An 18,168-nucleotide genomic window follows, 5' to 3' on the forward strand; every position below is an offset into this window, starting at 1 on the left:
CGGAATCACTTATCCGAACGTGAGTTACTTATCGCAGAAGGTGATGAGTGAGGTATCCGTATCCTGGAGGCGTAGGAGTCCCTCGGCTCGGTCAGCCTTGGCTGCTTACGTGTACTCCGTCGTTTTCAGGATCCACTTTTCGAAGTAGTCAAAAAGCACGAAAGACATTCTGGCAGAAAAGATCTTTCTTCGAGGAAAATTTCGACGCAGAGGGGGTTCCCCCCTTTTAGCCCCCGAGGGAGGGTCGGGCTTTGCCGAGGCGAGGCCGACCCTTCCTTGATGACTAAACTTTGCGTGGTTGCGAGGTATATGAACAACTTGAAAACATCTTAAGGGTAGAAGCGACGTAGCTGTTGGATGTTCCAAGCGTTGCCGTAGACCTCGCCTTGGCTGTTGGTCAGCTTATACGTTCCGGGCTTTAGAACCTCGGCGATGACGAACGGTCCCTCCCAGGGGGGCGTGAGCTTGTGCCTCCCTCGGGCGTCTTGTCACAGCCAAAGCACCAGGTCGCCCACCTGGAGGTCTCGGGACCGGACCCCTCGGGCGTGGTAGCGTCACAGGGACTGCTGGTACCGCGCCGAGTGTAGTAAGGCCTTGTCCCGAGCCTCCTCCAGCTGGTCTAGCGAGTCTTCTCGGCTAGCTTGGTTGCTTTGATCGCTGTAGGCCCTCGTCCTCGGGGAGCCGTATTCCAGGTCTGTGGGCAAGACGGCCTCGGCCCCGTAGACTAGGAAGAACGGCGTGAAGCCCGTGGCTCGGCTGGGCGTTGTCCTCAGGCTCCAGACCACCGAGGGGAGTTCCTTCATCCATCGCTTGCCGAACTTGTTGAGGTCGTTGTAGATCCGAGGCTTGAGCCCTTGTAGAATCATGCCGTTGGCACGCTCTACTTGCCCATTTGACATGGGATGAGCCACGGTGGCCCAGTCCACCCGGATGTGGCGATCCTCGCAGAAGTCCAAGAACTTTTTGCCGGTGAACTGGGTGCCGTTGTCGGTGATGATGGAGTTCGGGACCCCGAAGCGATGGATGATGTTGGTGAAGAACGCCACCGCCTGCTCGGACTTGATGCTGTTCAGAGGTCGGACCTCGATCCACTTGGAGAATTTGTCGATGGCGACCAGCAGGTGCGTGTAGCCCCCGGGTGCCTTCTGCAAGGGGCCGACGAGATCCAGACCCCACACAGCGAAAGGCCAGGTGATGGGTATCGTCTGCAGAGCCTGAGCGGGCAGGTGGGTCTGCCTCGCGTAGAATTGACACCCTTCGCAGGTGCGGACAATTCTAGTGGCGTCGGCCACCGCCGTCGGCCAGTATAAGCCTTGTCAGAAGGCATTCCCGACAAGGGCTCGGGGCGCTGCGTGATGGCCGCAAGCCCCCGAGTGTATCTCTCGCAGGAGTTCCTGACCTTCGGCGACGGAGATGCATCGCTGGAGGATGCCAGAGGGGCTGCGGTGGTAGAGCTCCTTCTCATCGCCCAGCAAGACGAACGACTTGGCGCGCCACGCCACCCGCCGAGCCTTGGCTCGGTCGAGGGGTAGCTCTCCTTGGTGGAGATATTGCAGGTACGGGGTCTGCCAGTTTCGATCAGGCGTGGCCCCGCTTCGCTCCTCCTCGACGCGCAGTGCCTCACCCTCGGGGGCCGAGGGTACCTCGGGCTGAACCGAGGGCGCCTCGGGCTGAGCTGAGGGTGCCTCGGGCTGTGCCGAGGGTACCTCGGGCTGGGCCGAGGGTACCTCGGACTGGGCCGAGGGCGCCTCAGGCTCGGGCGTGTCGTCGATCTTGACGGAGGGTTGATGCAGGTCCCGGGAGAAGACGTCCGGGGGAATCATTGTTCGCCCCGAGGCTATTTTAGCTAGCTCGTCCGCAGTCTCGTTGTAGCGCCGAGCGATGTGGTTGAGCCCGAGCCCGTAGAACTTGTCCTCCAAGCGCCGAACCTCATCGCTGTAGGCCTCCATCTTCGGGTCGCGACCGTGGGAGTTCTTCATGACTTGGTCGATGACGAGCTGCGAGTCACCGCGGGCGTCGAGGCGCCGGACCCCTAGCTCGATGGCGATCCGCAACCTCTTTGATGAACCCTGCCGCCATTAGCTTGTGGATCTCCTCGCCTATCGCTCTGCGCTTCTCCTCGTCGAATCGGCGCAGAGGCTGCTTGATGGGTCGGGCTCCGGCCCGAATATCCAGCGAGTGCTCAACGACATCCCTCGGTATGCCGGGCATGTCCGAGGGACTCCACACGAAGACGTCGGCGTTCGCGCGGAGAAAGTCGACGAGCACTGCTTCCTATTTGGGATCGAGCCCGGAGCCGATCCGGATCTGCTTGGAGGCGTCGCCGCTGGGGTCGAGGGGGACGGCCTTAACCGTCTCCACTGGCTCAAAGTTGCCGGCATGACGTTTCACGTCTGGCACCTCCTTAGAGAGGCTTTCCAGGTCGGCGATGAGGGCCTCGGACTCGGCGAGGGCCTCGGCGTACTCCACGCACTCCACGTCGCATTCGAACGCGTGTTTGTACGTGGGGCCGACGGTGATGACCCCGTTGGGGCCCGGCATCTTGAGCTTCAGGTAGGTGTAGTTGGGGACGGCCATGAACTTCGCGTAGCATGGTCTTCCCAGTACCGCGATGTAACACCCCTGGTGTTACTGTAACTAAAACATGAGCATGGCATCATAAGCATTGGCATTGCATATGTTTGACACACCTAGAGTGCATTCACTAGGCAAAAATTTCAAACAAGTTGTATTGTTTTAATGTTTTGCAAATAGGACCCTGGATAGGAAGCTTTACCCTAAATAGGGATTAAAGGGGTAAAACTTAACCCAAATTGAGAAAACCTAAATACTTTAGGGAATTAGTTATAAAATATCCCTAAAAACAAAGTTGAATCACCTTTATACCCCTAAGATACCAGAAACCCTAATTGGAACCCTGGAAAACCCTAAAACTAACCCTAGGGGCCTATGTGCAAAATTAGTCCACTTTTGGGCTAAAGTGCAAAAACCAAGCCAAATAAGTATTTTAAGTCATTTGGTTCACAAATATGTGGACTTGAAAGCCAAACCCTAAGTTTTGGACTTAAATGCAAAATAGACCTCATTTGAGTTCTATACTAAGTCTGAAAATTCAGTGTTGAGGGCTCAACTTTGGAGCCCTGTATCTTTTGAAATATAGGGTTTTTGGCCAAAGTGACCACAACAAGTTTGTAGCCCAATTTTAGGAGAACAACTTTGTTTAAGGGTTCAAGCCATGATCTTATGAGAAATTTGGAGAAAAACCCAATCAAAGATGGACTGTTAGACTAGTTGAGGTCTGAAATTCAGAATGACAGTGTTTTGAGATGAACTTTGAGCTCGATTTTGAAGGGGATCCAGTGACTTTTTGTGAGTACACATTATAGCAAAGATATAGATGGATTATAGCACTACAACTTTGCTATAGGTCACTGGGGGTGTTGCCATGAAAATTTGTGAGAAAATCGAGCCTAAACTATGACTGTCAGGCGTCATAACCTGAATGTCCCATGGTACAGTAAAGGGTAACTGAAGAAGATCCTGTCCCTCTCCTCGCCACCGGTGGTCCATCACCGTTGATCACCGCTCGCCGTGATTCGTGCATCGTGGCCATCGGATAAACATAGCTCGGTAAAGATCCTCACCGCCGGTGAGCTGGACACCACTCCGACGGCCTCCCCTGCCTTCCCATCTGCTTTGCGGCTGGAGCGATAGGCTCGCCGGTGAACCGCCGCCTTCCGGCCTTGTGCCACGTGCCTGAGTATCTCCACCGCATCGTCGTAAGCCTTAGTGACTCTCCGTTGATCGCCGGAATGACCGCCACGGTAGAAGCCATGAATCCATTGCGCCAGTACTTTCTTCCACCTCCGGCCGCCGCGCGTCCTCCTCAAATTTCACCGGCCACCGCCCTTGGAGCCTATAAATTGAGGGCGGAGATAGTTGCGCCATGTAATCGTCAAGCTATAGCACCCACTCTCATCTCCACTCGCTCACCGTAGCTCCGCAATTCGGGTTTTCCCCCAAACTGGTCTCCGTCGCCGCAAAGAATATCTCGCCGCGGCCAACGCAAATCAGGTCCAATCCTGTCGTTGTTAGTGTTGTTCGTACATTCTCATATGTCCGCAATGCTCACTGACCCACTTAATTGAATTATATCGCCACCAATCACCGGGAACACGACCGTATAGCCGCCATGATCACGGCCACCGTGGCCAGAGCTACGTAGTTGGTCTTAGCTGCAATTAGGTTGGGGGAAATGGTCTGGCTAGCCCCAATTTCATGTCCGCTGCTTGGGAACCCTAGCCGTTGCCCCAATCGGTCGGTCTGCGAGCTCGTCGGAGCTCAGCCGCGTGCGAGCGCCGTCGGGGACTTAGCTGTGTGAAGGAATAGGAAGTCGGGGGCTTATCTGCAAGTTGTCAGTGACTGATTCAAATAGTGTCTGAACTCGTTCACTGTTAGACAAAAACGCGAGGGCCTCTGTGCAAGTCTGCCAGCGCGGGCGCGGGCGCTCGCATTTCTTCTGGTAGTGGGCCGACCTGGGTTGGATTCAGTCCAATACTATTCATCTGTTTTTCTTTTTCTTTTATCTCCAGAGCCAAAACAATTATAGAAAACAGTAGAAAAATGATAAAATTGTGAAACCAATTTTCCTAGGCTTGTTATTTTCCCTAGAATTTAATAAAAATAGTTTTGTGATTTTTAGTGGAAATAAGAAATTTTAGGGTATTTAAAGTAGTTAAAAATATTGGTTATGGATTTTTAGAAAATAATTGGAAAGTCCAAAAATGCCCAAACTTTTTATGGGAACTTAAAACAATATTTAGAAGCCTTGGGTAGGGTTTGAGTTGATTTGGACCATGTTTGATAACTAGAACCCAAAACACCCCCCCTGCCCTATGAACTCCTTTATCGACTCCGGAAACCCTAAGTTCTCGGAGTACCGTGAAGGAAAGTTGTACTCAAGACATAGATAATAAGTTTATATTATCTTTGCATCCTCATGAGCATCCCATGGCGTCCATTCTTATACATATATATGGTGATGTTAGAACGTGAAGAAGAAATAGAAGTCACCGAGGAAAGGACACCACCACCTTCGGATTCTCAAGCAGGCAACTGCTTCTACTTCGATATTTGTGGATCCGAACCCGACTCACCTGTGAGCGAAGGCAAGCCCCGGTGCATTTGCCAACTCCCTTGATGTTTTTAAAATCTTTCTCACTTGCTTGCTGCATTAGGTGATAGGAGTTGATTGATTAAACAATTCCTGCATTACCTTCCTTGATCTTGATTACCCTCCTTGAAATCCTATTTTTACAAAAAGGTTTTACTATGCTTAGTATTGCTCTAGAAAAACAAAAGGATTTGTTTTACAAAAGATGATTGGCAAAGTGGGAGGGTTGTTTTCGAAAATAAAACTTGATGGTGAATCCATCATGGCCATGATGGATTCAACATCGGAAAAGATGTACCTCTGCCAGGTACCAAGTTTTTGGGTTAAAAAGATTAAGCTGAGACCGGGCGGGTGACTTGCACGAGAAGAGAGTCTCGGTGTAGTGTCTCCGTCTGAGTCGATTAAGGACCTTGTCGATGTAGGCTTGATGATCGAGGACCCTTTAACTGGTCACATGCCTCGTCATGGGTAAGCCTTGCCTCGGGCAGACTAAGGCCAGAATAAGATAACACGAAATGAGCGTGGAGCAGTGGCGAGAGTAGCGTGTACCCTCCGTGGCAAGAGGCTGGACGGTGGTGTATCTGTGCTCTCGGTTTGCGTGAACCTGATCTGGTCTTAAGAACCCCGGTGGCGGGTTGACATATGCAAGGGTTAAGTGCTACATATGTCGTGTGATTGGAGATCCTCAGCTGAGTATAATCGATTCGGATCGCCGTACCTTCGCGGTTATGAAGACTTGGTCACTGACCTACACGTAGCATTCCACTAAAGATGATGGGGTTTTGTTAAGAAATTGGCTAGTGCAGGACCAGTGATTGAACTAGGGTAGAAAGAACTCTAGTTACAGGTAACTCTACTTAACTTGACAAATAAAATTGGATTTTTAAGGATCCACTTTAGTAAGCATTTCTGCAAAACAGAGTCTTTGATTATTGAAAAGCCTTACCTTGACTCCCATATAACCAGCATACCCTTGAGAGTCTTTTCTTTAGTCGGGTAAGACTTGCTGAGTAATTCCATACTCAGGGTTTATCCCTTCGTTGTTTTTAGGTGAGGAAGTAGCAGATTTCTGCTGCTTCTGTGCCAAGGTGGTTCCCAAAGAAGAAAAACAAGACTGAAGTGCGGGAGGACTCGGTCCTCCACATAGGATCTTTTGCTTATAACTTATCGGGAGGAGTCTGTGCGTCCCTTGGTTTGTATAATATTACTACTCAGCACTCGCCTTTTTAGTTCTGGTCTGTAATAAAATAACTTAAGCCTGCTTTTAAACTAAATGTAATTTATGTAATCGCTTCCGCATCTCTTTATCTCCGATGTTCTGTAATGTCTGCAAGACGGGTGAAACGTTCCTGGTAAGGTAAGAAAGAAGATACCGAACTTGTCAAGTAGTTCAGGGGCACCTACAGGGTTGTCTGATGTCCGTTGGACAAGGACAACTGTAGGTGGGCCTAATTACTTGGGAGGTTCCGTCACAGCTGGTATCGGAGCGTAGCCCTTCTTTGCAGATATTATGAGGCATCTTCAAAAGGATTTTCAAAAAGACTTACCTAAAAACTCTTTTCTCTTCTTACCTAAGTATTCTAAAGAGTCTATCTTAAAGACCAGATAGGAAGAGTGCAATGTATAGAAGGTTGAATCGACTAAGGTTGATTCTGTACTTACACATGCATCATGCTAAGAATTATGCTAATAACATTTTCCCCCTTAGAAAGATGCCGCCACACACAAGGCTAACGGCACGCAAGTCAACGGGACCAATTGGAGTGCCTTGGCATCAACTGGCCCCCCGACATGAAAGCAGCAGCAGTGGAAGTAATGACCCCATAGGAGATCTTGAAGCCCGAGTGAGTCGACTTCAAGCAGCGCTGCAACACAGGACCGATGCTTGGGTCGCAGACGGAGATAGAATCAATGAACTAAGAAGGGACATCCGTCACCTGCAGGATCAGCTTGCTGATCGGGACTTAGCACTTGACTGGGCAGTACAGTCTCGTTTGCTGGCATGTGCTAAGGAAGCAAGGGCTCAGGCCTGAATTAAAGAACTTAGCTCAACTGTCGACAACCTGCAGGTCTACTGCAATACGTTGCATGAGGAAGTCCATGTACTATACTCACAATTACACCCTAGTGTGCCTGCACACCCTGCTGAGGCGGAAGCCGGACCCTCTCACGTCGTGGGACGCGCGCTGGGTGGGGAGTTAGACCTTTTTGAGCCCCCTCCTTCTTTGAGGTTGGTTGACGTCTGGACTCCCACACCTGACGATGAGGCCGCCAAGAGTAATGGAAAGCAGGACTAATGGTGTAATAGAAGTAGAATAGTGTATTGTAGGGTGTACTGTTGTATAATAGGTTGAACTTTTGTATAATGGGTAATGTATCCTGTTATGTAATATCGAGTCTGTATCATTACTTTTTATAGTAATGTAAAATGGAAGGTTTCTCTGGCACATTATGTTTACTTCAAATGTTCTTTGCCACAGATGCCGACCAGGACTCGAGGACAGGACGCAGCCGGAACTTCTGGGGGAAGGGATGTTACCCCAAACCCACCTCCGGTTCCTCCCACATTAGCCGAGGCGATTTCCGCCTTGGTGAATGCCACCGCAGACAATACCCGCTTCCTTAAAAATGACGGGTCAGCAGCAATTCCAGCAGTAGGCAGGAAGGGGTTACCAGCAAGGCCCCCGTGAAACCACCTATCTGGACTTCTCTGAAACCCGTCCACCCCTATTTGTCAAAGCTGAAGATCCCCTAGAAGTCGATGAGTGGATACGGGTTATTGAACAAAAGTTTGGTCTTCTCCGCTGTTCAGAAACACAAAAGCCGTTATTCGCAGCACAACAACTACGTGGTCCTGCCAGTACTTGGTGGGGAAATTTTGTGGCTATTCAACCTGTCAACCATCAAGTCACCTGGGAAGAGTTTAAAGCAGCCTTCCGTGAGCACTACATACCCGAAGGAGTGCTGCATATGAAACAAGAGGAATTTATGAAGTTAAAACAAGGGGGAGATACCGTCAATCAGTATCTCAACAAGTTTAATCACCTGTCGCAGTATGCCATCGACCAGGTGAATACTGATTTAAAGAAAAAGAACTGCTTCATGAGAGGACTAAATGATCGGCTACAGAGGAAAATGGCTGCTTGTATTGACTTAACGTATGGAAAGGCTGTCAGCACAGTCTTATCTGTTGAAGCAAAATACGCAAGTTCTGGGAAGAACAAGGGATTCGGTGGTGAGAGGCCTAATCAGGGCCAGGCGAAGAGACAACGGTTTGTGATCCGACCTTCAAGCCAAAATCGCACTTTTTCTCGTCCACCCTCATTCCCTTTCAAACAGCCAATCATTATTCGCCCCAACAATACCCCCACTACCCCAAATCAGCCGGGTGCCCCAGGCACTCGATTCCCTGCCTTGCCTAGTTCTTCAACTGGGTGTTTTAATTGCGGCAAGTCGGGACATTTCATCAAAGACTGCCCATATCCTAAGCAAAATCAATCAAATGCTCCGCAAGGATCTGGGAGATCAGCTCAGCCCAAAGGAAATGCTGTGGGGAAAAATACAAAGAAGACGGGGCGTGTATATTACACCCAAGTGGCCACTACACCGGAAGGAGAGCCGGTGATGATGGGTACGTTTCCCGTGGCCAGTTACCCTGCAATTATTCTTTTTGATTCTGGTGCTTCGCATATGTTCATTAGCAAGAAATTTGTGGAGCAACATCACATTGCATGCCATGAATCAAAAGAGGGATTTAAAATTCATTCACCTGGGGGACACATTTTTACTAGAGAAGTGGCCTATGAAGTGCCAGTAACAATGGTCGGACGGAACTTTCCTGCTAACATGATTGTTCTGAAAGGCCAGGATATAGATGTAATTTTGGGTATGAATTGGTTAACCCAACACAAGGCAATTCTCAACATTGAACTCAGAACCGTCAGGTTGAGCTATAATCAAGAAGAGATTCTTTTGTCTCTCCCCGTAACCAATCCAGCCAAAGCTTCTGGTAGAATATATGAAGCCATTGTACCAGAGATCAAGAACATTCCGGTAGTATGTGAGTTTCCAGATGTATTTCCGGAAGATTTGCCTGGACTGCCCCCTGAAAGAGATGTAGAATTCGTAATTGAGCTAAAGCCCGGTACAGCTCCCATCTCCCGAAGATCGTACTGTATGCCCCCTAATGAGTTGGCGGAATTGAAGATTCAATTACAAGATCTACTGAATAAGGGATTCATCTGGCCAAGCTCATCCCCATGGGGTTGCCCCGCCATTTTTGTTAAGAAGAAGGATCAAACCTTGCGAATGTGCGTGGATTATCGACCCCTGAATGAGGTCACCATCAAGAATAAGTACCCTCTTCCAAGGATCGACATCTTATTTGATCAACTGACTGGGGCGAGGGTATTTTCCAAAATTAATCTCAGGTCAGGCTATCATCAAATCCGTATTCGGCCCGAGGATATACCGAAGACCGCGTTTACTACGCGGTATGGATTGTTTGAATACCTGGTAATGTCTTTCGGACTCACAAATGCTCCTGCCCACTTCACCTATTTGATGAACTCGGTGTTCATGCCCGAGTTAGACAAGTTCGTGGTAGTCTTCATCGACGATATCTTGATATATTCTAAAAATGAAGAGGACCATGCTCAGCATCTACGGATTGTATTGACACGCCTGAGGGAACATCAGTTGTATGCCAAGTTCAGCAAGTGCGCGTTCTGGCTGGAGGAAATTCAATTTTTGGGGCACGTGTTATCGGCTAAAGGAATTGCGGTAGATCCTAGCAAGGTCAAAGATATTCTGGAGTGGAAACCCCCAACCACTGTTCACCAAGTCCGGAGTTTTCTTGGACTAGCTGGATATTATCGCAGATTCATACCAGATTTTTCTAAGCTTGTGAAGCCAATCACAAGTTTATTGAAGAATGACATTAAGTTCAATTGGTCTTGTAAGTGTAATGAAGCCTTTGAGCAATTGAAGACATTATTAACCACTGCTCCGGTATTGGCTCAACCGGACATCACTAAGCCTTTTGATGTATATTGTGATGCATCTGGCAGTGGGCTCGGCTGTGTACTGATGCAAGAGGGCCGAGTAATTGCGTATGCTTCAAGGCAGTTACGCTGACATGAGGAGCATTACCCAACTCATGATCTGGAGCTAGCTGCTGTGGTTCATGCCCTGAAGATTTGGCGTCACTATCTGCTGGGAAATATCTGTCACATATATACAGATCATAAAAGTTTGAAGTACATCTTCACCCAGTCAGAATTAAATATGAGGCAAAGACGATGGCTTGAGCTTATTAAAGACTATGAACTGGAGATCCATTATCACCCAGGCAAAGCCAATGTGGTGGCAGATGCACTGAGCCGTAAGGTTGCCTGTCATTGTCTTACAATGAAGACCTCTGACAACACTTTGTGTCAAGAGATGGAAAAGCTAAACCTGGGGATAATCCAACAAGGGACTCTGAATCAGCTAAAGCTTGAGTCAATCATTTTGCAAAGGATAATTGATGCTCAAAAAGATAATCTGGGTATGAAGCACATACGAGAGAAGATAAGGGCTGGAGTAGCCAAATGTTTCAAGGAAGACGATCAAGGTGTGATATGGTTTAAAAACCGCATAGTAGTGCCAAAGAACGAAGAACTCCGCCAGCAAATTCTTGATGAAGCACATCTTAGTCGTTATTCTATTCATCCCGGAAGCACTAAGATGTACCAAGACTTAAAGCAACATTACTGGTGGACAAAGATGAAGATCGAAATTGCACGCTATGTGGCTAAGTGTGACACTTGCAGACGTGTCAAGGCCATACACATGAAAACTGCTGGTCCATTACAGTCGCTACCAATACCAACATGGAAATGGGAAGACATCAGTATGGACTTTATTGTGGGATTGCCCAGGACCGCAAAAGGATATGACTCTATTTGGGTGATTGTTGATCGACTTACAAAGATTGCTCACTTTCTACCGGTCAAGACATATTATCCGGTACTTACCTATGCGGAGTTGTACATTGCCCGTATTCTCAGTTTGCATGGTGTCCCAAAGACTATAGTATCGGATCGTGGACCACAATTTGTATCCAAATTCTGGGAAGAACTTCATAAATCCCTGGGTACTAAGTTACTCCACAGTTCGGCCTATCATCCTCAAACCAGTGGACAGACTGAGAGAGTGAACCAAATACTTGAAGATATGCTGCGGGCATGTGTTCTGGACTTCTCACAGAAATGGGATGAATGTTTGCCTTTGGCGGAGTTTTCATATAATAATAGCTATCAAGAAAGTATCAAGATGGCACCCTTTGAAGCTTTATATGGACGTCGATGTCGTACTCCGCTAAATTGGTCTGAACCTGGTGAAAGGTGCTTCTTTAGGCCTGATATGGTGAAAGAGGCCGAGGATAAGGTTCAGAAAATTATTTATAATATGAAGAAGGCACAAGCTCGTCAGAAGAGTTATGCAGACACACGGCGAATGCCCTTATATTTCCTGGAAGGAGACTATGTTTACCTGAAAGTCTCACCAATGAAAGGTGTATCGCGTTTTGGAGTTAAAGGGAAGCTTGCACCCAGGTACATTGGTCCATTCCTGGTACTTGAGCAATGTGGACCAGTGGCATACCGACTCCAACTACCCGAAACCTTGTCTGCTGTGCATAATGTGTTCCATGTGTCACAATTGAAGAAGTGTCTTCGGGTTCCCGATCGAACCATTGAAGTAACGGATGTTGTCCTTGAACCGGACTTGACCTACTATGAGCACCCTATTCGAGTCTTGGATCAAAAGGACAGGGTTACCCGGAGAAAAACTCTCAAGTTTTATAAGATACAGTGGAACCAGCATTCTAAAGATGAGGCTACATGGGAAACTCAAGATTTTCTAGAAAAGAATTTCCCAGGCTTTTTAGCCTCATGTAAATTGTAAAGTCTGTATAACTGTGTAATAGAGAAGTGACCCCCACATCACCCCTGCCTTGTACCAGAAATAAGGAAATAAAAGTATTCCGCGTTTCCTTTTCCATTACTTACCCTAGGACTTTTAATCTCGTGACGAGATTCTTTTATGGGGGGAAGGATGTAACACCCCTGGTGTTACTGTAACTAAAACATGAGCATGGCATCATAAGCATTGGCATTGCATATGTTTGACACACCTAGAGTGCATTCACTAGGCAAAAATTTCAAACAAGTTGTATTGTTTTAATGTTTTGCAAATAGGACCCTCGATAGGAAGCTTTACCCTAAATAGGGATTAAAGGGGTAAAACTTAACCCAAATTGAGAAAACCTAAATACTTTAGGGAATTAGTTATAAAATATCCCTAAAAACAAATTTGAATCACCTTTATACCCCTAAGATACCAGAAACCCTAATTGGAACCCTGGAAAACCCTAAAACTAACCCTAGGGGCCTATGTGCAAAATTAGTCCACTTTTGGGCTAAAGTGCAAAAACCAAGCCAAATAAGTATTTTAAGTCATTTGGTTCACAAATATGTGGACTTGAAAGCCAAACCCTAAGTTTTGGACTTAAATGCAAAATGGACCTCATTTGAGTTCTATACTAAGTCTGAAAATTCAGTGTTGAGGGCTCAACTTTGGAGCCCTGTATCTTTTGAAATATAGGGTTTTTGGCCAAAGTGACCACAACAATTTTGTAGCCCAATTTTAGGAGAACAACTTTGTTTAAGGGTTCAAGCCATGATCTTATGAGAAATTTGGAGAAAAACCCAATCAAAGATGGACTGTCAAACTAGTTGAGGTTTGAAATTCAGAATGACAGTGTTTTGAGATGAACTTTGAGCTCGATTTTGAAGGGGATCCAGTGACTTTTTGTGAGTACACATTATAGCAAAGATATAGATGGATTATAGCACTACAACTTTGCTATAGGTCACTGGGGGTGTTGCCATGAAAATTTGTGAGAAAATCGAGCCTAAACTATGACTGTCAGGCGTCATAACCTGAATGTCCCATGGTACAGTAAAGGGTAACTGAAGAAGATCCTGTCCCTCTGCTCGCCGCCGGTGGTCCATCACCGTTGATCACCGCTCGCCGTGATTCGTGCGTCGTGGCCATCGGATAAACATAGCTCGGTAAAGATCCTCACCGCCGGTGAGCTGGACACCACTCCGACGGCCTCCCCTGCCTTCCCATCTGCTTTGCGGCTGGAGCGATAGGCTCGCCGGTGAACCTCCGCCTTCCGGCCTTGTGCCACGTGCTTGAGTATCTCCACCGCATCGCCGTAAGCCTTAGTGACTCTCCGTTGATCGCCGGAATGACCGCCACGGTAGAAGCCACGAATCCATTGCGCCAGTACTTTCTTCCACCTCCGGCCGCCGCGCCTCCTCCTCAAATTTCACCGGCCACCGCCCTTGGAGCCTATAAATTGAGGGCGGAGATAGTTGCGCCATGTAATCGTCAAGCTATAGCACCCACTCTCATCTCCACTCGTTCACCGTAGCTCCGCAATTCGGGTTTTCCCCCAAACTGGTCTCCGCCGCCGCAAAGAATACCTCGCCGCGGCCAACGCAAATCAGGTCCAATCCTGTCGTTGTTAGTGTTGTTCGTACATTCTCATATGTCCGCAATGCTCACTGACCCACTTAATTGAATTATATCGCCACCAATCACCGGGAACACGACCGTATAGCCGCCATGATCACGGCCACCGTGGCCAGAGCTACGTAGTTGGTCTTAGCTGCAATTAGGTTGGGGGAAATGGTCTGGCTAGCCCCAATTTCATGTCCGCTGCTTGGGAACCCTAGCCGTTGCCCCAATCGGTCGGTCTGCGAGCTCGTCGGAGCTCAGCCTCGTGCGAGCGCCGTCGGGGACTTAGCTGTGTGAAGGAATAGGAAGTCGGGGGCTTATCTGCAAGTTGTCAGTGACTGATTCAAATAGTGTCTGAACTCGTTCGCTGTTAGACAAAAACGCGAGGGCCTCTGTGCAAGTCTGCCAGCGCGGGCGCGGGCGCGCGCATTTCTTCTGGTAGTGGGCCGACCTGGGTTGGATTCAGTCCAATACTATTCATCTGTTTTTCTTTTTCTTTTATCTCCAGAGCCAAAACAATTATAGAAAACAGTAGAAAAATGATAAAATTGTGAAACCAATTTTCCTAGGCTTGTTATTTTCTCTAGAATTTAATAAAAATAGTTTTGTTATTTTTAGTGGAAATAAGAAATTTTAGGGTATTTAAAGTAGTTAAAAATATTGGTTATGGATTTTTAGAAAATATTTGGAAAGTCCAAAAATGCCCAAACTTTTTATGGGAACTTAAAACAATATTTAGAAGCCTTGGGTAGGGTTTGAGTTGATTTGGACCATGTTTGATAACTAGAACCCAAAACACCCCCCTGCCCTATGAACTCCTTTACCGACTCCGGAAACCCTAAGTTCTCGGAGTACCGTGAAGGAAAGTTGTACTCAAGACATAGATAATAAGTTTATATTATCTTTGCATCCTCATGACCATCCCATGGCATCCATTCTTATACATATATATGGTGATGTTAGAACGTGAAGAAGAAATAGAAGTCACCGAGGAAAGGACACCACCACCTTCGGATTCTCAAGCAGGCAACTGCTTCTACTTCGATATTTGTGGATCCGAACCCGACTCACCTGTGAACGAAGGCAAGCCCCGGTGCATTTGCCACCTCCCTTGATATTTTTAAAATCTTTCTCACTTGCTTGCTGCATTAGGTGATAGGAGTTGATTGATTAAACAATTCCTGCATTACCTTCCTTGATCTTGATTACCCTCCTTGAAATCCTATTTTTACAAAAAGGTTTTACTATGCTTAGTATTGCTCTAGAAAAACAAAAGGATTTGTTTTACAAAAGATGATTGGCAAAGTGGGAGGGTTGTTTTCGAAAATAAAACTTGATGGTGAATCCATCATGGCCATGATGGATTCAACATCGGAAAAGATGTACCTCTGCCAGGTACCAAGTTTTTGGGTTAAAAAGATTAAGCTGAGACCGGGCGGGTGACTTGCACGAGAAGAGAGTCTCGGTGTAGTGTCTCCGTCTGAGTCGATTAAGGACCTTGTCGATGTAGGCTTGATGATCGAGGACCCTTTAACTAGTCACATGCCTCGTCATGGCTAAGCCTTGCCTCGGGCAGACTAAGGCCAGAATAAGATAACATGAAATGGGCGTGGAGCGGTGGCGAGAGTAGCGTGTACCCTCCGTGGCAAGAGGCTGGACGGTGGTGTATCTGTGCTCTCGGTTTGCGTGAACCTGATCTGGTCTTAAGAACCCCGGTGGCGGGTTGACATATGCAAGGGTTAAGTGCTACATATGTCGTGTGATTGGAGATCCTCAGCTGAGTATAATCGATTCGGATCGTCGTATTTTCGCGGTTATGAAGACTTGGTCACTGACCTACACGTAGCATTCCACTAAAGATGATGGGTTTTTGTTAAGAAATTGGCTAGTGCAGGACCAGTGATTGAACTAGGGTAGAAAGAACTCTAGTTACAGGTAACTCTACTTAACTTGACAAATAAAATTGGATTTTTAAGGATCCACTTTAGTAAGCATTTCTGCAAAACAGAGTCTTTGATTATTGAAAAGCCTTACCTTGACTCCCATATAACCAGCATACCCTTGAGAGTCTTTTCTTTAGTCGGGTAAGACTTGCTGAGTAATTCCATACTCAGGGTTTATCCCTTCGTTGTTTTTAGGTGAGGAAGTAGCAGATTTCTGCTGCTTCTGTGCCAAGGTGGTTCCCAAAGAAGAAAAACAAGACTGAAGTGCGGGAGGACTCGGTCCTCCACATAGGATCTTTTGCTTATAACTTATCGGGAGGAGTCTGTGCCTCCCTTGGTTTGTATAATATTACTACTCAGCACTCGCCTTTTTAGTTCTGGTCTGTAATAAAATAACTTAAGCTTGCTTTTAAAATAAATGTAATTTATGTAATCGCTTCCGCATCTCTTTATCTCCGATGTTCTGTAATGTCTGCAAGACGGGTGAAACGTTCCTGGTAAGGTAAGAAAGAAGATACCGAACTTGTCAAGTAGTTCAGGGGCACCTACAGGGTTGTCTGAGGTCCGTTGGACAAGGACAACTGTAGGTGGGCCTAATTACTTGGGAGGTTCCGTCACACGCGTGGTAGGTTCCTCGGAACCCAACCACCTCGAACGTCAGGGTCTCCCTTCGGAAGTTGGAGGGCGTTCCGAAGCAGACGGGAAGGTCGAGTTGTCCGAGGGGCTGGACGCGCTTCCCGGGAATGATCCCATGGAAGGGTGCAGCGCCTGCTCGGACGGAGGACAGATCGACACGCAGGAGCCCGAGGGTCTCGGTGCAGATGATGTTGAGGCTGCTGCCTCCGTCCATAAGGACCTTGGTGAGCCTGACGTCGCCGATGACGGGGTCAACGACGAGCGGGTATTTCCCCGGGCTCGGCACGTGGTCGGGGTGGTCGGCTTGGTCGAAGGTGATGGGCTTGTCGGACCAGTCAAGGTAGACTGGCGCCGCCACCTTCACCGAGCAGACCTCCCGGCGCTCTTGCTTGCGGTGCCGAGCCGAGGCATTCGCCGCTTGCCCACCGTAGATCATGAAGCAGTCGCGGACCTCGGGGAACTCTCCTGCTTGGTGATCTTCCTTCTTGTCGTCGTCGCGGGCCCTGCCACCCTCCGCGGGTGGCCCGGCCCTGTGGAAGTGGCGCCGAAGCATGACGCACTCCTCAAGGGTGTGCTTAACGGGCCCCTGGTGATAGGGGCACGGCTCCTTGAGCATCTTGTCGAAGAGGTTGGCACCTCCGGGGGGTTTCCGAGGGTTCTTGTACTCGGCGGCGGCGACAAGGTCCGCGTCGGCGGCGTCGCGTTTCGCTTGCGACTTCTTCTTGCCTTTCTTCTTGGCGCCGCGCTAAGTCGACGCCTCGGGAGCATCTTCCGATGGGCGGCCCTGGGGCTGCTTGTCCTTTCAGAAGATAGCCTCGACCGCCTCCTGGCCGGAGGCGAACTTGGTGGCGATGTCCATCAGCTCGCTCGCCCTGGTGGGGGTCTTGCGACCCAACTTGCTCACCAGGTCGCGGCAGGTGGTGCCGGCGAGGAACGCGTCGATGACATCCGAGTCGGTGATGTTGGGCAGCTCGGTGCGCTGCTTCGAGAATCGCCGCATGTAGTCCTGGAGAGACTCCCCCGGCTGCTGCCGGTAGCTTCGGAGGTCCCAGGAATTCCCGGGGCGCACGTACGTGCCCTGGAAATTGCCGACGAAAGCTTGGACTAGGTCGTCCCAGTTGGAGATCTGCCCCGGAGGCAGGTGCTCCAACCAGGCGCGAGCGGTGTCAGAGAGGAACAGGGGGAGGTTGCAGATGATGAGGTTGTCATCGTCCGTTCCACCCAGTTGGCAGGCCAGACGGTAGTCCGCGAGCCACAGTTCCGGTCTCGTCTCCCCCGAGTACTTTGTGATAGTAGTCGGGGGTCGGAACCGGGTCGGGAACGGTGCCCGTCGGATGGCCCGGCTGAAGGCCTGCGGACTGGGTGGCTCGGGCGAGGGACTCCGATCCTCCCCGCTGTCATAGCGTCCCCCACGCCTGGGGTGGTAGCCTCGGCGCACCCTCTCATCGAGGTGGGCCCGACGGTCGCGGCGATGGTGTTCGTTGCCGAGGCGGTACGGGGCCGCAGGCGCGGTGTCGCGCGTGCGCCCGGTGTAGACCGAGGCTTCCCGCATGAATCGGGAAGTCGCGGCATGAGGTTCCGAGGGGTACCCCTGCCTTCGGGAGGCAGAGCTCTCGGCCCGTCGGACCGCAGCGCCTTCCAGGAGATTCTTGAGCTCCCCCTGGATTCGTCGGCCCTCGGTGGTTGATGGCTCCGGCATCGCGCGGAGAAGCATCGCTGCTGCAGCCAGGTTCTGGCCAACCCCACTAGATGCGGGTGGCGGCCTGACCCTGACGTCGTCGGCGACGCGGTGCTGGAAACCCTAGGGCAGATGACGTATTTCTCCGGCCGGGGGTTGGCCCGCCC

The sequence above is a fragment of the Zea mays genome, chromosome 1 (genome assembly GCF_902167145.1).
Source record: "Zea mays cultivar B73 chromosome 1, Zm-B73-REFERENCE-NAM-5.0, whole genome shotgun sequence".
Classification (NCBI taxonomy): domain Eukaryota; kingdom Viridiplantae; phylum Streptophyta; class Magnoliopsida; order Poales; family Poaceae; genus Zea; species Zea mays.